This window comes from Phalacrocorax carbo, chromosome Z (assembly GCF_963921805.1).
Source record: "Phalacrocorax carbo chromosome Z, bPhaCar2.1, whole genome shotgun sequence".
NCBI lineage: Eukaryota > Metazoa > Chordata > Aves > Suliformes > Phalacrocoracidae > Phalacrocorax > Phalacrocorax carbo.
The window spans coordinates 38160793-38179287 of NC_087548.1; the positions used below are offsets into that span (position 1 = coordinate 38160793).

Sequence of the window (18495 nt, forward strand, 5' to 3'; positions counted from 1 at the left end):
GCCACTATTTTGAAACTTCTATTTAATAAAAAATAGAAAACAATTACTCTAATTCTCATCCTCATTTGTAGTTATTGGTCGTATTATTGCAGGAAATCTAAAGGAATGAATAAAGGAGTAAATAAAATCTGTAACGTAACTGCATTTTCAAGAAGTTATTATTTCACAACAAAAGTCCATAAAGAACATAATTTTCTTAGCATGACAAATTTAATTTTTAATAGTAAAAATTACGTTGTTTATGTCCTTTACGTTTCATTACTGAATATGTATAAATTATTTGTTTTAACACTATCTGAAAATTATTTCACAAATACCAAAATCAGCTAAATCAGCGCTTACGTGGACTAGAGTAACAATGAGAAAACAGAAACCACCGTGTCTTATATGCAAAATTCTATTGGGAAGACTAAAAGGAAGAAAGTATTGGGTTTGAGGAAATTAGGTGCACCATATTATACTAACGAAGAAAATCAGGCTAAAGTCAGGAAACTCCTTTTCCAATGAATTGCTGATTAAAAAATAATCCCAAATTAGTAAAGTATGGCCATCCTAGCCCCAAGATATTAATCAATAAGATAAATATACATATCTTCTTTATAGCTGCACATTTCCAGTAGTGATTGTCAACGTCCTTAATAAGTGTCTGTGTGGTTCATGTTAGTTATCATGAACACAATACATATTGAGAAAGGATTTATTTACTCTCAACACAAATACACAGGACCAATGGTTTGGCCAGCCTACATCTGAAGTAGTAATTTAAGCTGTTAAAAATATATTTAGAAAAAAGTCTGCTCTCACAATAACTGTTAGCTAAAATATTTTTCTCAGCATGATAACATGTAAGAAAACGTATTAATTCAATTGCTGTAGTTTAATAGAAAAAGAAACAGAGCAGTAATTCTTTAAAGTAGTAGTGTTATCTAAATTAATAACTCTCATCATCGTATTCAAGCTCATCTTCCTCTTCACATTCTAAAAGCCAATATTTAAATTTACGATAGATGGTGACATCCTGGCCCATATGTAAAATGTCTTCTTCTGAATCACCATCTTCTTTATCTTGATCTCTATACTCTGTCACTTGATATTCCTGGTAGCTGGGACTGTCATGGTATTTGCTCATGTAGGAATGAAAGGGTCTGCGTTGATCTGTCGGTTTCTCATACCCAGCTTTATGGGCAGCCTGGCTTTTGGCTCATGATTTCCCCCAGATAAATACAAAGGCTCCAATGATAATGACAAGCAATACGCAGGTAGTAAAAAAGAAACTACTTTTGCTTTTGTTCTCAGGTTGTCGAGCTGTATGTAGCACACAGTCATCTACAACAGCAGTTAAAAAAATTAAATGAGATTTTGTGCACATCTGTGGTCCGGGTTTACTAGTCTTAAAATAATTTCTACAATATTTAAGCCTGCTTAGAGTTTTAAATTGATTCAACATTACTGTTTCAGTACCACAAATGTTTTTGTATAAGTGTGGAAGCTAGTTTGCCAGGATTGCATTTGCTGTTCCTTCTATGAAGTCCTTTATATTCTGTTTCAAGTACTGCTAATAGAGCAGTAGAACCACACTGCTCTCTAGCACCTCAGTAGAACCTTTTTGCACTGTTCTCCTTTCGATTTCTAAATGGCAGCCTTCTCAGTCATAAACACATAAAGAAATTACTAGGTGACTTTCAGTACTGCCTTAACTCGTGTTGCACTGCAGTCACAGCACTCTGGAGTGTCTACCTGCTCAGACTCACTGCAGCAGAGGAGGCAGCGGCTTTTTTGCAGGTGGAGTTGCATGATTGCCCGACAGGCCATGCAGTTGAGAGGCCCAGGTCCCTTGCAGTCAGAGCATGAGCTGTCACATCTCTCACACTTTGACACCTGTGCCTTTTAGTGCAAAACACAAAGAATACAACTTTCATTTTGAATGCTCTGTAGTTGACCTGGAACTTCTGTGTTCTCTTTCACTGTTTGGGTGTCATCTAATGAGGGAATAAATACTAAAATATATACATAGTTCCTGGATTGTTAGTTGTCTGCTTTTAAGAAAAGTGGGAAAGTGTTGTAGGATCTTACTTACAGACATCATGCAAACCAAAATTAATTCAGAATGTGTACTGTTTGGCTACAGAAGATTTTCTTTCGGTCCTCTCATTATAGCAGGTCTATGGTTCTTCAGCAGTAATGATGGCTTTAATGACGTATGCTCAAGAGTGGCACTAAAAGTAACTGACATGGGAGAAGCAACATGAAATACCAAGAAAAAATACACCAGAGAGAATGACTTTCCTTTCTGAGGAAGGTGCAAGAGTAAGGAATAAACCTATTTGGAACCTTTCAAATATGTACCTTGCAGAATGCCCTGATAGCAGGTAAATCAGGGCCTACAAAGCTTGCTGTTCCTGGCACACCGGGAAAACAGGTTTCTGCCATGGAAGAACAACTGCGTAACATGGAAATTCCGACAGCATTTCACAAAATTTGCTTTCAGGCCTGTGACACTGTTTGTCCTGAATTGAAAAACCTTCACAAGATACAAGGGTCATAGCAGGAAGACAAGTTTCTGGAACTAAATGATCTTGCAAGGAACTCTTGAACTTTGTGGTCCCCAGCTCTTAGTCTCTTTTCTCAGGCTCAATAGTCCATACCAGAGAACCCATGGTATGCAGTATCTCAGGCCACCTGGCTTGCTTTGCTGCCTTATCACTGAATTAGCATGTTTGGAATGCACTTGCTGTGGAAAGCTGGAAACGGAGATCACCAAACTTCCTGCAGAATTCTAAAACTAGTTGTGCTTTCACTCTACTAAATATACAGCCCTGTTAACTTCAGCATAGTTCTCTACTGCTTTTTGACAGTAAAGCTGTTATCCAAAGTGATTTCTCACTACAAAGCAAGAGAAATCTTTGCTCTTTACTAATAGACCTGATTTTGCTAACAACAATTTGGTCTCATATTGTTGACAAAGTTATGCATTTATATTTAGTGGCAAAGGACTACTCTACAGTAAGTAACACCACAAAGACACACAATGCTTCCTCTGCAAAGAAAACAAAATGTGATACTATGGAAAGATAAGAAATTCAGGGAACAAAATTCCTTATTTGTATTCTATTCAGAATTTGAGTTTCAGTTAAAACATCACTAGCCTCCGGACCAGAAATATACCTGGTATCCTCTTGCCTCCTGTACTTTGCATTCACCTACAAAACACTCCGAGTTGCACATTCCATTTAGTAAACTGTAGCCCCCTACAGAAGATGTGCACTTGAATGCCCCCCCCCCATAAAGACAAATAAAAGAACAATATTATTACAGGAAATATTGTAATCTAACTTCCTGTTAAAAAATCTACAGATCATGGCCATCAAAGACTTTTACTGAGAAGCACTTGCGTTAAATTTTGAGGTTTTACATTTCTGTTTACTGTATTTATTCTTTATTAATATACCTATCATTGGAATGCGCTGTACAGCACTGTACCAGCACATTCAGGAGAAAATTTAGGTCAGGCCCCTGAAGAAAAATTGTGGGACTCATTGTCTAAATATTCCCCTTATTAAGTTTACTATCTAACTCTTCCAAGGCCATATGAATTGAGGTTTGTTTATGATGGAGCAGAAACATAAATTATTTAAATACATAGGAAAAAATTTTTGTTGCCTCAGGGCATCATTGTGTTTTGGAGACTCTGTTGATGAAAGGTTCTACATGCAGTTGTTCTGGTCAACAATATGGCCTGCATGATACAATGCATTTGTTAATTTCCCTGCAAATAGGAATTTTCTACCACTGTCTGAAAGGAAAAAATGTAACATAAACAGGTGATGGTAAGAATGTTATATAACTGAGTGAATTCACTGTATGACTTCTTGAGTAATGCAGTGATAGTCTTCCCTGTTTTGAGAAACAAGAGACTCCATGGTCTGTCAGCACTGCAGATGCATTTCAGAACAACTATATGCTATTTGGAAAGACAGATGTTTTTATCTAACTCTTTCTTTAATTAAGACAGAAATGCAGTGCTACAATATTTATCAGAAATAAAGTAAAAATCTGAGCAAGCATTATTTAAAGTTTAAAATGTTACTAAGTAACCCTGACATCCACCCTTCATTTTGTGAGTTGCAATATATCCTGTTACAAACTGCAGAGGGGCACACCTTAGCTACAATCTGATGGTATTCTGCATAGAATATAACATCAGTTAGCATCAAGGCATTAATGCTTATTTGTTCAAATTTTGACAGTTTCAGAAAAAGAAGAAATTTAATATAGACTTGCCACAGAACAAAACACTTTTTGAAAAATATTTTACTTATTAAAAGCAGCAGATGCCACTTTTTTTAGAAAACGAAGATATGGTTTTTGGCTTTATTGTTATCTTAGTATTGTTACCACTTATGATAACTCCTTAATTCTACTCTTCTTTTTAAAGACTGTGAGTGACTGGATTTAGTTTCTTTGCTTTTCATTGGAGAGCTCAAAGAGTGATATATGACTCAGTCAGTGTGCAAGACCTCAGGTCTGTCTCCATGACCAATGGAGCCGTCTTTAAAAGTTGTGAGTATCCCTGTGAGAGACCTGCCGGATGGATATTCATTACAGTTTTCTGTTTCACTTCAATGACTGGTCCTTGGTCCCAGACCGCCCCGTGAGTAGTTCCCCTTTCCCTTCCATTGTGTGGCTAGCTGCAAGTCTGCGGGGAACATGGATACATTGCTAGCTGTTATCTCGCTTTATGACTTTTCCCAAATATTGGGGCAGAGAGTAATAAAAGGCAATTTTAGTGATAATATTTTGTGTTTTCTTCAAAAATGCACTGTATGCTATTACCTTCAAAGGTCTGGCAGGAAGGGTGGCGTCTTTCACAAACACTGTTCTTACTTTCATAGTAATACTCAGGACAAGAAGTAACACATGATTTCTTGGAATGCAACAGGTAGAAATATGTATCACAAAAAAGGCATTCTGTGGGTTGAGGAGCCATACACGCCTTACAGCCATAGTGGCACTTCTCACATGATCCAGTGGAGTTGGGCGCAAAATAGCTGAAAGAGATCAGATAATCATGGCACTGCATAAAGTCTAGCCGTAAAAGGAAGTCCATCATTCTTAGCCTTTACTGTGATTTCATTAATGTATAAATGTGCTATTGATGTGAGACATAGATAGTTGCAATATTTATTTTGATGGAAATAAAATTGATTTCTTTCAATCCCCATTGGCCCTAGGAATTCAACTATAAATCAAGACTTTGTGCATTCAAGTAGTATAAAATAAGTCTTCCTGAACTCTATGGTGTATTCCACCACAAAGGAATATATAAATAGGCTGGGCTCAATAAAAATCATATCTGTTTTGGCTACACAACAGATATCGTGCCGATAACGGGTGGGTAGTGAATTCCTCAGTGCTCCTCAAGAAGAGCTGTTAGGTGTTGAGTCAGATATTTTATATTAATTACCTCTAAGGGTACAAAGTCGCTGAAGCAACAGCATATGTGTTAACATAACTTGTCTTCTCAGAAAAAGATGGATTGATGCAATGTAGTTTTTTGAGACGTGGTCATTACAGAGCTCATATTAAAGGGTATGAAACTGAATTTAAAAACCAGACTCACCCTACTGTACTGCAAAATGAAGTGGATATGAACCATAAAGCATAGAGCTAATTCTCAAATCTCAGCTTCTGAGAACAGTATTCGTATTTTGAAACTAAACGGACACATATTAATGAAGTCACAGTCTGGAATTACTTGTCCAGACTTGAAAGGGGATTCACTGGATTAATGTTCCCTTACAAATACTCACTACATATAAATGAAGTATCTTAATTCAACTGTCATTTAAGTCGGGCTGCATTGGCGTTTATAGGAATTTAATCTGTTTGCTATCCTCAATCTGAATAGCAGACATCTTAGATCATTTATTGTGCTTCATACTGGTCTGCTTAACAATCTGGTCCATATCTGGACACCAACTAAAGTTTTCTGCCGTGCGGGTAGGTTTTCCCCTACGTCTATACTAGGACAACATAAAATCTTTTCAAATGAATTTCTGGTAATCTCAATGTATAGTGAGCCTATTCTGCAAACTTCTCTCTGATTTAGATCTTCGAACTTACCCTGATGGACATTGATTTACACATCGTTTTTCTTGTCTGTACCAGCCTGGTTTGCAGGATAGTCATTGTGAAATGTGCTTTCCCATGCAAGTGATACAGGCACTGTGGCACGGGGAACATTGTCGGTGATTGCTTTCAACATAATAGCCATCTGGGCATGTTTTGACACTGTTTGTATCTGTAGAGGAAATAATATGTGACCTACACAGACACACTGGTGTCATAGATGTGAGACAGAGAGCACTCACTAAATGCCAGAAGAAGAAAATAGAATTGTGGGATATAGCAATTATATTTTCTTCCTAGTCTCTTACTTCCTTGTGGCCTCTTTTCTCTCTTTTATGAACATTAGTTGGTTTTTCAGAACAGATAATTTTTATCTTTGGGAAATATCATTACATATAATAATGAACAGAGTGTGTGATATCTTCTAGAAGACACAAAATAGTAGCTAGAAAGCTTTGTATGTGTTTCTATCTATTTTCCTTTGTCTTAGTCATCCCAGCTTCCTTTTACTCTAAGCATTAACTTTACTACATTCTGTGTGTATGACGGACGTTATTGTTAATTTGACAGACTACAACTTTTCTCTGCATTTTTTTACCCCCCCCGTAGGATGTCGATCCCGCTTTGTCACTGGTGTGTCTGATGGTCATTAGAATAAGTTGAATTAGTTATTCTTGATGCAAGTAACTGCAAGTGCATGAAGCTAAGCGAATGAGTACTAGTTATGAACTTGGATTACTGAGTTTGTCTTGTACCTTGTTGTACAACTCGGTAAAAAAAGAAATACCCATTTGGAGTAATTCCTTTTGGAGTAATTCTTTCTTTTCTCCATATATTTACATACTTTCTTAAGCTTAACTGAAAATGGTGCAAACCGTTGAGTCTTTTGATCAAGACACACAGTGACACTCACTCTGATGCGAGTCCTCTGAAAGCTAAATATGCAAAATATGCTGTAGAATTAAACTCAGGTGCAGGTCTAACTCAATATATTTTCAGATTTTTTCCTCCATTAAAGACCCTTTTACTTTTTCTAAGTTTTTTCTAAAGTTCTTTGTGGGAAATGAAAGGAAGAGTACAGAGAAAGTAAAGTAAGCATACAACTGTTCTTTAGGCATACTTTTTTGCTTGTTTGATTTACTGATTTGCCCTCATTGTGTTGCAATAACAGAGTCACAAAGAGTTTCCAGGTAGCCCCTTAGAAGTAGCTATCTCTGCACCTGTCCTCTACTTCCCTGGGCAAGTCTGCAATACATAGGCTGAATCAGCGCTATATATCTGGTGAATGTGACAGAAAGGTCCTATTTCCATCCCTGTGTAGAGTAAAATCTATAAGCAAGACACTTACTGAGAATATAGCCGCTCTCTGCACAAGTAAGACACTCTTCTTCAGTAGTCCTGAGCATTGGAAACATTTCTTATGACAAGGCTTGCATTTCTGAGTTTTCTCAATGTAACACTCAGTCTGAGAGCAGTGCCCAGATGCCACACAGAGCCCAGCATGGCTTAGCATTAGGCTCTTTTTGCACGTAAGGCAGGCAGTGGAAGAACAAATCTGACATGTATTATTAGAAGCTGAAATAGAAAAGCGATAGAAATGTTGCCATTTCTTTTTGCAATTCTGTTTATTTTTTCATATTTAATTTTGCATGGAGCAGCCACCATCTCAGGACAAGATGCTGGTTCAGAGTAATGCTTCTGCAAAGGCAAACATTTTATTCTTTTCAGTGTCTCATGGCCTCCACCTTAGTTTTCATTTATCACTGACTTTAGTTTTGCTCAGCAGTTATTTTCAACAAAATCTCTACCAATACTGAGCACCAGAGCAGTTACCCGTAACAATAAGGTCATCTACCTTTGATGCCTCTTGTCAGCTTTCTCCAATTTTTACGCCTTATTTTTCTGAAATAGATATATCCTTTTTTCCTGGGACACTGCAAAATACATTAGGCAAGCACAAGCAGGGTCTTTCGGAACAGTCTAGACCCACATTGGGAGAAAGACGCATCTCCCAACCTTGGCAGTCTTTTGTGGTTGCTTCATAGTAAGTCCCTTCAGGACATTCTTTGAAACACTTGCCACTGTGGAGGACGAAGCCGATGCTGCACTCACTGCAGTCATCAAAGTGCGGTCCATGAGAGTCCTTTCAGTTTGTGTGGGAGGGAAGGCAGCGTTTGTCTTCAGCATAGAAGTGAGACGGGCAGGCCTGCACACACTTTCCCTTGTGCAGGAGGACATCATCCATGCAATCTACAAACGACAGTAAAAAGTAGGTGACCAAATGGGTAGAAAAAGTGTGATTTATGTGACGGAGTGGAAAACGTAGGCACCCATAAATACTGCAAACCAGTAAGAAGAGGTCTTTGGCAGGTAGTGATTTCTTTTTTGCCCACTAAATTGTTTATGACGGGCCAACCCTCACTCATCTTCTATGTTAGAGTAGGAGAAAAAACACTGTCTCTTCAATGATCTTAGCCAACCGATATTCCTACTATGCAGGGTTGCTGAGGTAATTTTTTTTAACTTACTGTGAATTATGGTTATCAAATCTTGGTTTTGTACCTTTGCATAACTCTTTATGAAAGCACACATGACATCTTTCAGAGCAGTTTTTGCAGGTCCCTTCAGAGGCAAAATGCTTTTCTGAACAAGTAGGTGTACATTTCCAGTGCTCCAGAAGCAAAGGACTTTTACAGGACAGACATTTGCTTGCACTTCCCGTGCATGTCTTACAGGATCCACTGCATTTGTTGCAACTCTTACAATCGTTAAAATATCCCCTATTGGATGAAAACAAACAAGAAGTAAAATGCTGGTCAATGTACTGCTTTCAGTAACTCTGGGCTGTAAGAGTTATGATTATATATGAGGCTTTCCTAGAACACATTTTCAAGTGTATCAGAAAGGTTTCTCATAACTTGTTGCTCAGCCTCTACCTTGTTCCTTTCTTTCTGCTAGCAGAGAATTTTCGTGGATAGTAGCAGTCCTGTCTGGCTTTGTTGTAGCATCTACTCTAAGGTATTTTTCACTTCCTTTCTTGCTCATTTCTTCATCTTCACTTACATATGAACAGCCATATTTGGGAAAAGAAAAATGCCCTTGCACCCTCAACAATGACATCACATAAAGACAGACAAGTATAAGCTCAGTGTTCCTAGAGAAGAGAAAAAGAAAACAAAACCGTGGAACTGTGAACCATAAGGATGATTAGAATTTAAAAAGACAAAACCAGGACGCTTAAGTGTTACGTGCACCAAGCAACTAGAGAGAATGAAGAAGGAGAACTTTTTTATTCTATCATGTGGCATGGGAGAAACTCTTCACAGCCAGTCTACTCCTCACAAAGAATTTACTACAAAATATTAATCCCTATGTTTTAAGAGAAAAGAGATTAAAGTCTGTCTACATTATGAAAACCAAACTATTACTAACCTAAAGGACAAAAATTTTCATATTTTGAGATGATTGGTAATCCACACTTAGACAGCAATTGCTGAAATTTAAGGAAGGTTACAAAGAATTTATCCACTTAAAGTGCCTTGCATATTAAAAATGTCGGTCTTACGTATAGATCGGGTCTTTCACTCTTGGAGAAGATATTAAGAAGAAAGGCTCAGGAGCTTAAAGGAAAGACCGAAAGAACTGTCTCTGCCATCTATTGTCATACTTCTCCAACCATTTGACATGTTCCTGTGTCTGTTCGTCACAGTCCTTGTCTTATTTTTCTTTTCTTGATAAAGTGTTAGCACAGGCACTCAAAATTCTCTGTCCATGCAGTTACTCAAACATTTTCGTTCTCTACAGCTTGTCCCGAAACGCCAAGAAACCCTAAAAAGCTCATATAATCATGTGCTCCATTGAAGAATAACTATGCCTCAAGAATTTAGCTACAGAAGAAGAAATGACTCTGTTAATCTGGTGGATATACATGAACGACAGTGGAAAGCTGTTTTTTTACTTTGCAAGGAAGAAATTAAAAACACTGACAACACTAGTGATATAAGAAAACATGTAACTTTTGCTGTAATGACCGTGCAGGCAATACCTGTGGCAAAACGCGCACATAAGAATGCCACAGCACTATGTTCCCTTTTATGATGGAGTTTGTAATATTTTTGTGTACGGTGCCATTCCTTTTACTGTGTGATTTGATAATTATGATATGTTCTGCTTGCCCCAGTCACTTATTTAACAAAGTGGGGAATTACCAACTTGGAAGTTTACTGACTCTTTAGAAAAGCTGTAGCTACACTTCTATTCAAGAAGCTCTTTGCTCTTTACAGCACAGATATTTCATATTAGCTATGACGAATGCACAGAAACTAGGTAACTTGTTTTTTGTAGGTGCCTGATATATGGCTATGAAATGCAAGTTTTGTTTTTTGTTCCATTTTTACAGTAGAAAGCAAAGAATGTAATCCAAAGAGAGAAACTCATCTCTACTCTTCATGTGTCCATATCAGGACACTGATACCTCCACTTTCTTGTTTACATTATGAGATAAATAAAATGACTGGAGACTTATTTTTAGCGGAAATAAATGACCCTCTTGACGCACTACTGTCATTAAAGTCAGTAGGAATATTACCATTTGTGATTGAAAATAATGTCCTTTTCACTTCGGATATTTCAATTATTGTCCAAGCAAAAGAAAATGCTCTCTGTTTATAATGTAGCTGGAACTTTTACTTTGTGGTATCTTATGTATTGGTAAGGTCTCACTTGAACTGCTTATTATGGATTTGAAACTTAAAAATGAGTACAGTGAGAAAATAGAGCACTGTCATCCAATGGATTTAGTTACTCAGGGCATTGCTGTAAACATCTCCCGTGATGAAGGAACAGCCGTTGCTCTTTTTCAGTCTGACACGTCTGACAATGTCACTTGTCACAGCACACCTGGCAACCGTCCGTGCATAACTCACATTTTCCACTTGCAGCATTGTCAAAAGCTTTTTAAGGGCACAGAGGCATAAAAAGTTTCCCTTGCAAGTGTGGAAAAGAACAAATTAGAAATATACTTGACAGATTCTTGGCTTAGAGAGCAACAAAAGCTCTTTACTGAACATTAAGTAACTAAAATTTACCCTGGAAGTTGACTGTGGACAGAGAATGTTTTAACATGTTGCAAAATTTACCATAAGAAACTGAAGTCTCTTACCCTCTGGACACGGAGTACATAGGCTTTCTCACAGGTCCTACAACAAGGCTAACAGGCCTGCAGTTCTTTTCCTTGTGAGATTAATGGGTAGAAGCTAAATTTTTTCCCTTAGTGTGGCCTTTTATCTTCCCGTCGTGCTATTTCCCATGATTTTTTATCTCCTTCAAAAATATATCTATGTGTGACTTTTTGATGTTCACGAACATTGAAAATCTTTATGATTGCATTAAAAACCACTGTTTTAAGTGGTAGTAAAGGAAAATATAATCAGTATCAAAAGCTTCACTTCTGTCCGGCTGTGCTCACAGGGTAAGAGAAAAATCATATAACTTAGCAGTTGTCCTTTCAATGTTGTTCTAAATAAAATGTACATAGCAAACTTCAAAGTAAGTGTTCTTTTCAAAAATCCCCACTGGGTAGGTTCTGGAGCATTAATTACAGTTTGGCGATATTATTTTTGAAATGGCAGATTCTCCTGAAACCTAGTTTTGTAGATCTGCAGGTATTACCCCAAAATAAATTAAAAAGGAGTGAAATTCTAGTTCTGTTTAGCAGTACTTTTCTTTCTGAAAGACCTTAGTTTGAGCTTCCAGATTTTTTCTTATCTGATTCTCGAGAAAGTTTGGGTCTTGAAAAATACTCATGGTTTAGATATAGGTCCCTGTGACAAGAAACATCTTCCTCCTCACATGCTTACCAATTGTTCTTCAAAATATAAATTTTATTAAGAAACAATATGAGATGCTCTACAAAGTTCTGAAATTATGCGATTGTTAACACGTTAAGTTTCCTGCAGTTGCTTTCGTGTCCAGTAATTAAGTCTCCATACACTTGCCAGATTTTATGAAGAAAGGACTCTTACCCCATCCTCTAGCAGGGTCTGATGATATTTTTCTTCCATAACTGCTCTTTTGTTTTTCCTGGTATAGATTACTACATATGTAGCTCAGTTTGAGAAAGATCACAGCAGTAATGGCAGAAAAGACAAAATGTCTGATAGAAAGACACTAGAAAAATTAACAACTAACTGAGTGACAATTAACTGAGGACCACAGACTGGGATACATATTGTGGTGTGGGAAAAAAAGAATATCACAAAGAGCACTTGCATCCATCACCTTACACAAAGATTGAAAGAGCAGCGTCTCAACAGAAGGTGGGGAAATTTTTTTGACATTTTTTCAACATGCAGTCATTGGGCTAATGTGGCCTAAATTCTTTTGTTCCTTAGTTAATGCTGTATTATACTTTGTATTTTACTGCGGTATTTATCCTTCTCTTAAAGGCATACCCACTAAATAGAAGCGCTACCACCTTCTAAGCTCAGCTAACGTTTCTGAGTTTCTCTGGTGAGGAATAATGATACTATTTTAGAAAGTAATGGAAAGACAGCTACAGTCTGATAACAAGTACAGCGTAATCTAAATGTGCAACTACTCCAGCAATAGCAAACTTGATTTTTAGTATGTGTTATAGTTCCAAAATCTTTGAAATTTCTTTTAAGAATGAATTAACTCTAGGAATTTTTATAGAAATAAATGTGACTGGCTTCAACTGCTTCTTAAATATCTGCCACAGTCAGTTCTTGTACTTATAGTCACCGAGACTTTCAGTTGCCTTTAAAAGAAGGATAAGTTGCACATAATATGTTTTAATGTCATTCTCCAAAAGACCTTTTGTCATTCTTCTGTATTTTACATCATCTTCTGTTTTGATTTCCACTATTTTTAGCTTAGCCTCTCCTAAATGCATAAATAAAAGCAATCAGCATAGCAATGGTAATGTGACTCAACCATTATAAATATATAAGCCAACACACCAAAGTCTTAAGTGACGCTCTGGCTTGTTTGCAATTTTCTTAGAAGAGTGAAGATAGTCTATCAAAACTGTTTTGGTTTTTTCCTTGTTTGTAATAAACTGATGCTCCTCTTGTCTCCTCTAACCCAAAAACTTATCAAGCATAACACATTTGGCGTGCAGTTATGTTAAAATACAGGAAAGGTATGTACAAAGATTACATATTAGTCAAAGGCCAAAAATTCATGCACTCTCTTGGAAGTCTCTGATTTAAAACCAATTAGCGTATTTCTACTCTGTGAGGGAAGTATGTATTACAAGCATGGTATTGTTGTACGTTAAGTGTATTTTTGGTCAATATGTAAAGGAACCAGTGTAAGTGACTTTACTACACTATTACCGTAGAGGCTTAATGAAATATATAGTACATAACTTCTTCCAGACCATTTTGGAACTCCTTGTCACTGTTTAACTATGTTTGTTGTATTTAGACAGAGCAAAACTCTGGAATTTCTACATATACTTTTGAGTAGGACTTATTAAAAATATCCCATATATTGCAATGACTTGAATGCATGGTTAACTTTTTATCTACTGTACAAAATAAAGATGAAAGCTGAAGTGCAAGGATTTGCACTTAGCTGCATTTTGTAGGGTCTGTACTTAAATTGTAGCTCTTTTTAAATTAACTGGCTGTTTTGTTTATGAAGTGTTTTTAAAGAAAAAGTTCTTGAAATAAATTCTGGCTTAGGCATCGGTCTTGAATATGCTTATATCATGCAACTGTTTTGCATTCAGAATTGTCACTGCATTGTACTTTATGCCTGGTTTACAATCCTTTCCAATTTAATTAAATATAAGACTGAAAATTATTTCATACTACACTGCAGGTTTCCCTTAAGTGTGATCGTGTTGTACTTTCTCAATATCAACAGTAATTTCTTGCTTTTATTTGCTTTTTATATTCTCCAGAACAATAATCTAAAACAAGTACTATAATTTGGAATACATCACCAACAAGAGTAGTTCTATATTTTAACTAACTTAGACATTCACTGTTTAGTTTTTATGGACATCTCAATTAAAGTAACAGAAATGTACATTCCAAACGTAATAGGATTTTTGACAAGGCATGGGCCGACATGGAAACTGAGATTTTACTAAGCTCTAAAAAAATGAAGAATTTTGTTCTGGAACAGAGGACTCTGGTTTGATTTTACATTTTGTGTGAGAAAGTACTTATTTGTCTGTGTGCTTTTGTTTGCATTTTGTGAGTAAAACATCTTTATTTGTTTTCTTATTATTTCTGACGTAAAATTTGTTTTGTAAAGTCGTACTGCCATGAAGCGGGAGAAAGAAAAGTTTGTGAATTTCAACCAAGAAAAAGCTGGATTTTGTTGTCACTTTCATATATGGGCTAAAATGTGTCATTATTTGCTTTAGCCAAAATCTATTCCTTTGGCTCAGCCAGTATATAATTAATTGAAAAGGTATGTACTTTTGAGGCAAAAACAGAAAAATACTTTGAATACGTATATTTTCTTCCAAGAAGGCATAAATAAAGCTAATTGTCATTACATGGACCTGGTTCTTCCCTTTTTCTTAATGAAACTCTTCCTAAATCTGCAAGGAAATTCTCTTATAGCTATACTCTATGAAAGACTGCAACCTCTAACATAGTGTTCTGTTTACACTGAAATATCACTACTGAAAATCAGAGAACAGTTCCACATCTTGCTGTGCATTCTTTATACACAGTGCAGAAATTAGTCATATTTTCTGCAAATCGAAACTCAATTGTGCAATATTAGCCTCCTGAGGAACATCTATGAGATAAGAAGGATCCTTATTGTACTTTCCCTGGTATTCTGACAACCTCCGTCTATTCATTACCAGGGACCGTTTGAAGAAATGCATTTTTTCCTTTGTATTTCTTAGATTGCTATGGGAATCAGATCACTTTCACTCATAAAGCATGAAGAAAACCGCTGGAATTTCTACATGTCAGCTTGGGTCTGTTCACAGCAATGCCCTTTTAGCTACATCACTGGTTCCTTAAATCGCCAAGTACATTTTCTCTCATTCCCACTCCTCACAGACTGCATTTTTCTCATCTCACTCGCTATACTAGATTTCATTTGCATGCTCTTTCTGCCATTACAGCTGTATGTTAGTGCACAGACCTTGTAACCCAGACCAAACTGCATGGTTAGGTTCTGGATGACCTTTGTGAGTAGCTCAGGCTTTACTTTGCTAAAACAGAAAGACACACATGGGCCCGAATGCCTATTTTGTGGGCTTTTATCCTCAGGGACACTGCTCCTTGGGTTTTCTTGGTGTTTGTCTCGTTTGTAAGGTATCTTTGAAATCGAAAACTGCGATGATATTTTGAATATTCTTTGAATATTTTGAATATGCACTAGTCCGGAGGGTCATGTTATTATTAATTTTGCAAGCTGGGTGAGCTGATTAGAAGTGACTCAGTAGGTAGGTGAAGAACTGGATCAGCAATATGTGGTTCCATGGGAAGGTAAACAAATTGGGGAAATGCCAGACTTTGACTAGCCTTCTAAGCTGAATACCTGTCCTATATTTTAATTCATCAATGATCAAGTTTATCTCCTTGTGTTGCAAATGTTTTGGTCCTCAGTGAACTAGGCGCTCATATTTAGCACTATTGGTTAATGATGTTTCAGTTTCTTCTTGAGAGGTGTACGTTCGTAATTAAATGTTGCATATCAGAGATGTTTATAACTTATCAGCTTCATACGTGTCTGTTCACTACGCAGGTGCAAAAGGGTAAATACAAATAGCATTATTAGAAATCGACTGAGAGCTGGAAGTGTTTCAGAACAAACTTTGGCCCATGTGTTTTATCTTAGGCATGTCAAATAAGAGCCTCGATTTTTTGGTTCTTGCATTATATTTACTCTGAAAGTCTCTTAGACTTAGATTTAAGTGGCTCAAATTCTACACTTTTACCTTAGTGTTTTGTCTTGTCCCGGATGGTGGCCTATAGCTGACTTCTTTCTCAAAAAGTTTGACCCTTAAAAGATTTTGAACCTTATTAGTGTTTTTAGAATCTGCAGAACGTATGGGTGGTATTCTGAAGTGTTCTAAATCTTTGAGTAAGTCAGCTGGCATCAAGGGGTGGACAGTAGCTGCGGCACAGAAAAAATCTTCGTCCTTAATGACATTCAGCAGACCTTTCTCTGCAAAAGCTGTGTTTGAGGAAACTGCATTTAATCTTGTAGACATCATGGTGTTTTCTGGTGGCCACCAGAAGTCAAGGAATTAAAATTTAATCATGGCCTGATAGTCAGACTTGATGAAGACCTGCAGTTCCAATGGATCTATCCGCGTAAGAAGGAGCAATAGCTGATTTCTGCTCTAGAAAGTACTGTCAGAGTGCCCAAAAATTGATTGTAGTGGATGTGATGTAGTACCAAAGTCATCAACTTGGAAATGTGGACTTGAAATTTATTCAGCACACTTTCTGAGATACTTTATTTGTCCAATTTTGTGTTTTTGTTTCCATGCACAGCAGTACAAATATATTTGAATGCAGCTTGGAAGAATTTAGGATTAAACATACATATTGAAGTCACCCTTTTGACTTCTCTTACTTCAGATTTCAATGCTCTGCCTTTCAGATCCTGTGGAATGCCAAATGCTTGAGTGTGCCAGTTCAGCTAGTATGGCAGCAAGCAGAATCAGAGGCATTCAAGAGCATGCAGGCAGAAGAAGGTGGGGATCTGAACTCTGCTGTGCACAGCCATTGTTTTGTCACTGTGTGCACAAAGCCATAGATCCTTGTGTGATTAGTGCTGTGTAAAGGAATTTTCCTATTACATACCCCAGGACTTGACAGTGTCTGCAGACAGAATGGTGTCTGTGAGCATTTAAATATTCTTTAATCTCCTTAATATATGAGCATACTTAGAATTAATGAAGTGAATCTGAAAGAAAAGTATTGCCTGAATTTAAAAGAAAAGCTCTGTATTTAAAGTACAAGACTTATCGAGCCATAAGTCTTTCTGACAGACCCTGTCTTTTATCTTAGACCTTCAGTGTGGACACTCAATCTTCCACCTCAGTATCCTCACACGTGGTGAACACTAATGTGGCCTTTTTTGTACTTTTTAAAAAAATGAGTCCAATCTCCCTTCAGGTTTAGAACAAGATTGTGATGTGGATTAGTAGCAAATCACTTCTTATTTTATTGCCTCTAACAACTGGTCTTGAGAACAAAGAAAAAAGGGAGCTTGGAGGCCAAGGAAGGAAGAGGAAATCGCTCTTACCTGTTCAACAGGCATTGCATTTGTTAGGTTCACTTCCACTGCAGTCCAGGCAAGTATGATGGCACAAATGAATTCGAACTTTCCTCTGGGGCATTGCATAACACACCATCCATTGTCAAAAACTTTTTAACAGAGAGACCCATAATTACAAAGTAAGCAACAACCTGTTCTTTAAATTTAATGGAGCTAAAAAGAAATCTAAGGTATCATTCGTTCTATTTACAAGAGTCTTTGCACGTTACTCCATCATTCCTGTTACTACGTATCTAGCCTTCAGAGATTAGTTTCTTCAAAGATTTTTCTGAGAAACAGCACCTTTTCATCCAATACCTAGATGTCTTTTTACCATAATCCCTGTAGTCGTCACATATGTCTGTTAGAAGGAAAGCAAGGCTTGATCTTTCTCTGTGAAGCAATGATCCATCTGTTGAAGTTTCTTATTAGTTTTACTTTATAGACTACCTGTATGGCTCCACTGCAGTGATTTTCTACATGAAGTCAAACAACTATCTCAATCTTGGCCTTTAGAAGCTGTATTTTTAGACTTGCATTTCTGCAAGTATTTAGGTGCTTTGCTGCTAAATTCTTCTTTTGCTGGGTAATGAAACATTTGCAACAGACTCCTTTCATGTGATGGAAATTTCTGGTTCATTTTTCACCACTACTTAATGTCTACAGATTTTAATCTGTTTGGGAGAAAAGTAGAAAAGCATAAATACATATATAACTGTTAAAAGAAGAGTTGGATAAAATTTGACACATATTCAATATTAAGAAAATAAGAGAGGAGGGACTGCAGCCTTCCAAACCAAACTGTTTTGACTGGTTGTCTGTCTGAGGAATTCGGACTTAAGTTCTAGAAAAGCTGAACATAATTCTGTGTCTTAGAACAGATTTTCGGAAAATCAGATAGTTCTAGGGAACAGTAGGCTTTCCATAACATTAATATAATACACGCTTCCTTGGAGCCAGCCAATAGCACTAGAGAATGTCGGCAATATACTTTCATAAATTTGAGTCACTATCGTCATTGTAGGATTTATTCCGAAAGAACAGTAGAAAAATATATGCAAAGTTCAGAACCAATTTTGTCAAATAGCCTTTGAA

The 18495-nt window shown here is 36.8% G+C and overlaps 1 pseudogene; it reads right to left on the minus strand.

The window, feature by feature from the left end:
• Positions 1–922: 922 nt before the first annotated feature.
• LOC135310673 (proprotein convertase subtilisin/kexin type 5-like) lies at positions 923–11103 on the minus strand (annotated as a pseudogene).
• Positions 11104–18495: the final 7392 nt, after the last annotated feature.